The sequence below is a fragment of the Coenobita brevimanus genome, chromosome 111 (assembly GCF_032717465.1).
Source record: "Coenobita brevimanus isolate Jiangsu-jjx chromosome 111, ASM3271746v2, whole genome shotgun sequence".
Taxonomy (NCBI): Eukaryota; Metazoa; Arthropoda; class Malacostraca; order Decapoda; family Coenobitidae; genus Coenobita; species Coenobita brevimanus.
This window is the reverse complement of record NC_137064.1, coordinates 2,332,594-2,339,121: the sequence shown is the minus strand read 5'-3', so window position 1 is coordinate 2,339,121 and position 6,528 is coordinate 2,332,594. Positions and strand designations below refer to the sequence as shown.

The 6,528-nt window shown below is 42.6% G+C and overlaps 1 protein-coding gene across 1 annotated transcript in view; it reads left to right on the top strand.

The window, feature by feature from the left end:
• LOC145417784 (uncharacterized) overlaps positions 1-6,528 on the top strand; it is a 102,742-nt gene that overhangs the window by 20,782 nt on the left and 75,432 nt on the right. The window lies entirely within an intron of this gene.

Here is a 6,528-nt window from a genome sequence, read left to right as displayed (position 1 = left end):
TTACAATATGCAGGGAATTACGTTTCCTTTTACCTCTGAGTTTACGTGTTTATTTATTACAGTATTTTTTCAAGATGGGGGCACCCACGAACCACTTACTCTATGTAATGCAACCATCAAGTGACTCTCCAGTGAGTGACAAGCCAAGTGGCTTTGTGTAACCTAGTTAATGATATGAATAAGCATTGTTTGTGTGTGTCAGTCCACATTTGACCCCCTCGGATTTTGGTGTTCCATACATCAGGAGATGCGGAATGATGAGCTGACATTAACTCCTACCCACCGGGTTATGTGCTATGCCATTGCAATTTAGGTAGACGGAGGCCGCCGGATGTCGGCATATGCCACATGTACATTCCCGCCGTAGTTTGAACTGGCTCATGTTTGATTTCGTCACCAAAGGTGAGGAGAGACTCCTGCTAGCATACGCAAGCATGCTTCAGTCTCTCCCGTGACTTTGCCAGGGTTTCAATGATGTTTTCTGAAACCTTTTTGCCTGAATCTGTTCCCACATTATGCAGACCCCTTGACTCTTCCACCCCTGCCAAGCCTCTGCCCAAAGATACTAGGAAAGGCCTCAGTGATAGTGCCATAGGGCATTCCTTGGATGCCACTGTGTCTTTTATCTAGTAGTGAAGATATCTCGTTGAGAGCGAAGCCAAAGTCGGGGCCACGCCCACATGCATGAAGACTTCCTGCTTCAAGCGCTGAAAGTTACCCATCTTCACATCCTTGCTTATCGACGTAAGCACCTGCAGACCTAGGGATGGTTTCATCCACAAGTAGAAGAGTTGGCAAGTAATATGGTCTTGAATTTGTTTTCGTAATTGCTATACATTACATGATACGAAGGTTTGAAAACAGGCTATTTTGGGAAAATCGCCCGTAGTGAGAGGATGATTGTGCTATAAATCACCCGGCGTTTAGAGGTTAATGGTGCAAATTATAACTGTGTGCAGCCAGTTGAATGCGAACACTTTTGTGCCCGATTTTTTGATAAAACATTGAGAACCCTCAACAGCTCATACTGCAGGATGGAATGAGCTGAAATTTCACATGGGCATGCCTAGTCTGTTGCAGCAGGTCTGTCAAGTTTGGTGTTGGTGCATGTGTCTGGGGCAAGTGCTAAGTGGCCTATTGGGTCACCAAGTTCTTTATCTGTGTTGGGTGGTAACTTTATGTTTGCCTGGCCAGTATAGTGTAATATGATACTGCAACCAGATTAAGCCCATAAGAGTTTGCATCAGAGGGGTGGTTTTTTGTTGCTCTCATTATGCCATTTGGGAGTGAATGTGGCTGATCATCTTTACCTTAAATGTTGGGACTGATTGGTCAAGCCCCAGGCAGCAATGTTTCTGGTGAGGCAGAAAAGGATTGGATGATATATTTTTCTTGAGCTGTAGTGTATATTGAGGTGGTGAATTAGTCATTTTGCAATCATCATCATATCATCATCCAGACCTCCTTTCCTACCCTAGGGCAGGGGTAGGAGTAGCAATGTCCAGACAGCACAAGTTTGCCCATTTCAATGGGCTACACTTCCATTCACTCATCGTTCAAGACCCCGGAATCCTGGCTCTGTCTGATAAATATTCCGAAAACTTTCACCACGTTCTGAAGCTTCACATAAATGTATCTGATGGGGTCAGTCCAAACTCTGTCATGTTAAAAAGGGGTGCCATATCCCTGATCATGCATTTCTTCTCAAAACATCTAGCCAGCTCGATCTTTTGTCAGTCCCCTAGCCTCACAGACTCCCATACCTCTCTTCCTCACACACTTATCCGCAATATCCCTCCACCTTCTTGGCCTACCTCGCCTCCTCCCTCCTTCAAATTCATTCAGATATACCTTTTTAACCACTGTTATCCATTCTCTCCACATGACCATACTATCTCAGTGCACTCTTCGATTCTGGTGTCCAAAGACTTCCTCACTCCGCATCTCACGTATCACATTATATCATATCCTCTCCACTCCCTGTACTCCACATACATTCCTCAGCATTCCCATCTCCACTGCTCTTACTTTTGACTTTTCATTTTCATGCCATACCATAGTCTCGCATCCATATGTTAAAGTTGGCACTAACATTCCATGTAAGCCTTGAGCAGCTGCAACATGCAAGCCTGTCTCTTATCAGGGCCTTCATAGCATCACCTACTTTCTTTCCTTGTGTCACTCTACTTTCCACCTCTTTTGCACATTTTCCTCTCTCCTGTCATTGTACCAAGGTATTTGAACTCCTCACCAATTCCAGTCTCTCTTCATTCACTGTAACATCACACTGGGAGTTGCCTTCTACCAACCTACGTACCTACCTGTCATTTTGTAATTTCTGTAAAAATGGATCATCACTGGAAATATGGTAATTGTCACTCTACACTGGAGTATGGTGGAACGTAAGTATTAGTCGTTGGCACTAAGTTATTGACTGCAAACTTGATCATTTTATGGATATCAAGTCCAAGCTGAGACTCAAACATGGATGCAAATCATGTTACACCTCTTGGATTTCTCAAGTTTCCAGCAACTGTTGGGAATTAATTAGCAAGTTTTGGTACTTGGATGAACTTCCAGTCCATAGGATATATATTGGCTGTGCCATGGCCAACCTCAATAACCCCTGCCATGCTGATTCTTTATAAGGCAGTTTACCTCCCCTAAGTCATTTTTTAACCAATGCAAATTGTACCTCATGTGAGGCTTGCAGTGTGGCCTATGCAGATCATTGTGCCTCATTTTTGTCTGCAGTGCTGTAGAAAAAAAAAAAATCAGCAATTTTTCAACCTCACCATCAATATGTAAAACCTTCCATAATCCCTCCTAGTTCATCTTGTCCTGTACTTTTTCATCACCATCATCATTGTCTCCAATGTCTTGCTTCCTCCTGGAAACCTCTGAACAGGGACTGGCTGTAACAGAAATGCCTTTATCTTATCCTTGCACATTACTCATTCTCTTAAATACTCGTTTTTACTCATTCTCTTAAATACTCGTTTTCCCTTTTACCAGTGTACTGTTCATCACTTTTTCTTTCATACCACGTAAGATCTCCCTCTACCAGCTGCTTTCGGTCTCACTTTTACAATCACTCATTGTACCCTATGTATGTGCATTCTGTACATGTCCGTACCATCTCAGTGTATTCCTCTTCCTCCACACAGCAATTACACAACCCACTCTTATAGCTCTTTCATACCATAATGCCCATAAATTTCATTAACATCTTCCATCCTTCCCATGCCTGCACCTGTTCAATGAAAGGTCACTTCTACAGCTTGCAGCCCAGACAACTCTCACTCACTGCCACCCACACTTCCATGGAGGACTTTCTTACCTTCATATTAACTCTTCAATCCTTCAAAATACAACTGAGCTCTCCAATTACTCTTCTTCTTCGAAATGATTGCTCCTTAACCTCACCCTCCACTTTGCCATACAGTAACTCCCAGGGTGGATAGACAAGGAGTGTGGAAAGTATTAAGAATATATGGAGTAACAGGGAAGTTGTTGAATGCCATGAAAAGTATGCGTGAGGGGGCTAAGGCTGCAGTGCATGTAGAGAGTGAAATTACTGATTTTTTTTATTTCAATGTTAGATTGAAACAGGGATGTGTCATGTCCCTATGGATGTTCAGTCTGTATATGGATGGGGTTATAAAAGAGGTACAAAATAGGGCAATGGATGTTGGAGCAACCCTAATGACATAATAGGCAGTGTTTGGAAACCCAGTACTGTTGTTTGCAAATGATACTGTACTGTTACGTGAAGACGAAGGGGAGCTGCAAGGCTTGGTGAATAAGTTTGGAAGTGTGTAAGAAACTGAATCTAAAGGTGAATGTAGGGAAGAGTAAAGTTGTGGTCTTCAAGAGAAATGAAGCCACTGAATGTATGGTGAGACTGGATTAGGAAGAAATGGAAAATGCGAGTGCATTAAGTACTTGGGTAGTATGATGAGTAAAGATGGAAGTTTTGAGGGTGAAGTACTTGGAAGGATACAACAAGGAAGAAAGATTGCTGTTTCCTTGAAAGCAGTGATAAGAAACGGGGAAGTGAGCAAGGAAGTGAAAAAGTTACTGCATGACAGTATTGTGATACCAACTCTTAATGTATGGAAGTGAAGCTTTGTACCAGACACCACAGATCAGGCTTGGCACAGTCGTAGGAGCTGGGTAACTGCAATGTCCATAGGGTGTTCTCTCGATGTTTGGGGTAGCTGGCTTGGAGGGGGAGGCTAAGGATGAGGTGGAGGGATGGAGTGGAGAGGTATATGAGAGAGAGGGGATGTGAGCTAGGAGGGCAGTAAAATGGTATTGGACAGTGCAACATGGAGATGATGTGTTTGTGGCCACCCCTCATGGGATTGAGGCATCTAGCAATAAATACTGTAGACAGATAGCTCCCACATACTCGAAACTACAGTATTACCAGTAACCTCAAGCATTTCACCTCCCATCATGATGTTGCAATTCACTGTTTTTTCTTTCAACTTTGTACTGTCTGCCAAAGTCTCATATTCTTTCATTTCGCATACTGTAATCTCATTTTTCACAATGGAGGATGACAACTGGGTGTAGAGGGTGGAATGTGAGCACAGGGAGTTGAGTTGGGGGAAAATAAATGTCAGCATGACCTAAGGGATAAGGAACTGAGTAGTGGGGCTGCTGTTGGGTGATCAAGGCTGGTGCATGCAAGCAGCAAGCATACTGGGGTCTTTATGGGGGATAGGGGGAGTGCAAACTCAAACTCATTGAGTGCTTTTTGGATTCCCCCTTCCCTCATGCAAACAGCCTCATCAGCATATTGGGAGGTTACAAAACTCCAAACATTGCCATTTGGCTTCAGTTTTGCTCCTGTACCTGCTGCTCTCTCTTCTTCTCGAGGACTGCAATACTTTTTCTAGATTCATAATCATATATAGCATACTGTGCCTTGAAGTTTCACGTATTTTCTCCAGTATTTCTCACTTGCTTGACGTAATTATTAGGTAACATTATGGCTGAACATAGTAAATACTTTAAAAGTTGGCAAAAGTATTACACAATTTTACATTACAAAAGCAAAATGCAGCCCATATTATGCAAAATGCACAAAGGAAAACTACGACTGTTACCTGAAGTTTGTCCATCCATCCATTATCTAATCAATTAGCCCTTTCACATCAGGTGACACATTGATGTGCCACTAAGCAAATGTCTGCAGCCATTGGGTGGCACGTGTATGTGTTCTGGGCTTTTTATAATTTGCATGCCAGTACTGGGGGCCCAATAGTGGTTCAGTATCAGGTGGCGGCAAGACTAAAGTGCTGCCATCACGGGTGGACTATTTTATTGTCTATTTTCATCACATACCAGCAGTACATCAAGGCGTGCGGTATGAGAAGTTCTGCTCCCGCAGCAGCCTACCTGTGTCTGATGGAAGCAAGGTTTGATGTCTCAAATTGTGCTGTCACGTGCAAGTGAAAATGAAGGTGCTATTATAAAAGACAAGAAGAAGAAAAAAAAAAAAAAGACTACAAAAGCTTTGAGTTTACCATTATACCAAATGGCATATGTCTGGCAGTGGAGGAGCTCCAACCTCACATGTTTCTGAGCTCACCACATAGGTAATTATTATTATTTTTACATTATGTTACATCATTTTACTCAGAACATTATGGTCTATTTTTTGGTGTGGAGTATTTTATCAAAACATTTCTCTTTATGTATCTCAAAAACCTCGCATGTAGGACATCCAGGAAAAGAGAGAGAGAGAGATGAAGTGAAAGGGTTAATGCCCCATCAGGAGTTAAGATGCCATCACAGTAGAACCTGAAATCCAGCTTTGCAGAGGGCTGCATGCTCCGCCAACATAAGGCTCCACAAGCTCAGGCTGGGACTGTCATGATTCCTGTCTATGAAACCAGGGAAACCAAGTGTGTTGTTACATCACCTCTACTTAGTTTGGCCAAGAGCTGTCATTTGTCTGTTGATTGGTGGTTGCAGGTCCAAAGGAACATTGGAAAGCAATACACCAGGCAGTCTCAACAAACAAAAAGGCATATGCACAATACGTTTCAGTTGTTTTTCAGTGTTAAGACTTGTTGGGATTTATTGCTCAAGTAATGCCACTCAGGAATGAGTGAGGCCAGTCACTCTCATCTTAAAAGTCAGGATCAACTTGCCTAGCCCTGGGCTCCTATGCTCCTCATGGGGCAATGGATTGGATGATGGATACATGAATGGAGACTTGATTCGGTAATCCTATCCTGGATTACTTTCCTCAGTTAATTACTTAACCTGTTAACTGCAATGGCGGTTTTTTGGGGGTGTCTGTGGTGCGCAGACATAGGGGTAAAAATGAAATTTCCCAAAGGCCAAATTTTGTCTTAGGAATTGAGAGAACACATGCAAAAGTATATAGTAACGAAATATTAGCTCAATATTTACCTTGGTAAAGCCACGGATGAACATCGAAGTGTCTGATTCTCTATTGGAATGTATGTTTTTTTTTTTTTTCCGGTTTTGGTTTCAGTTTTGAAGGCT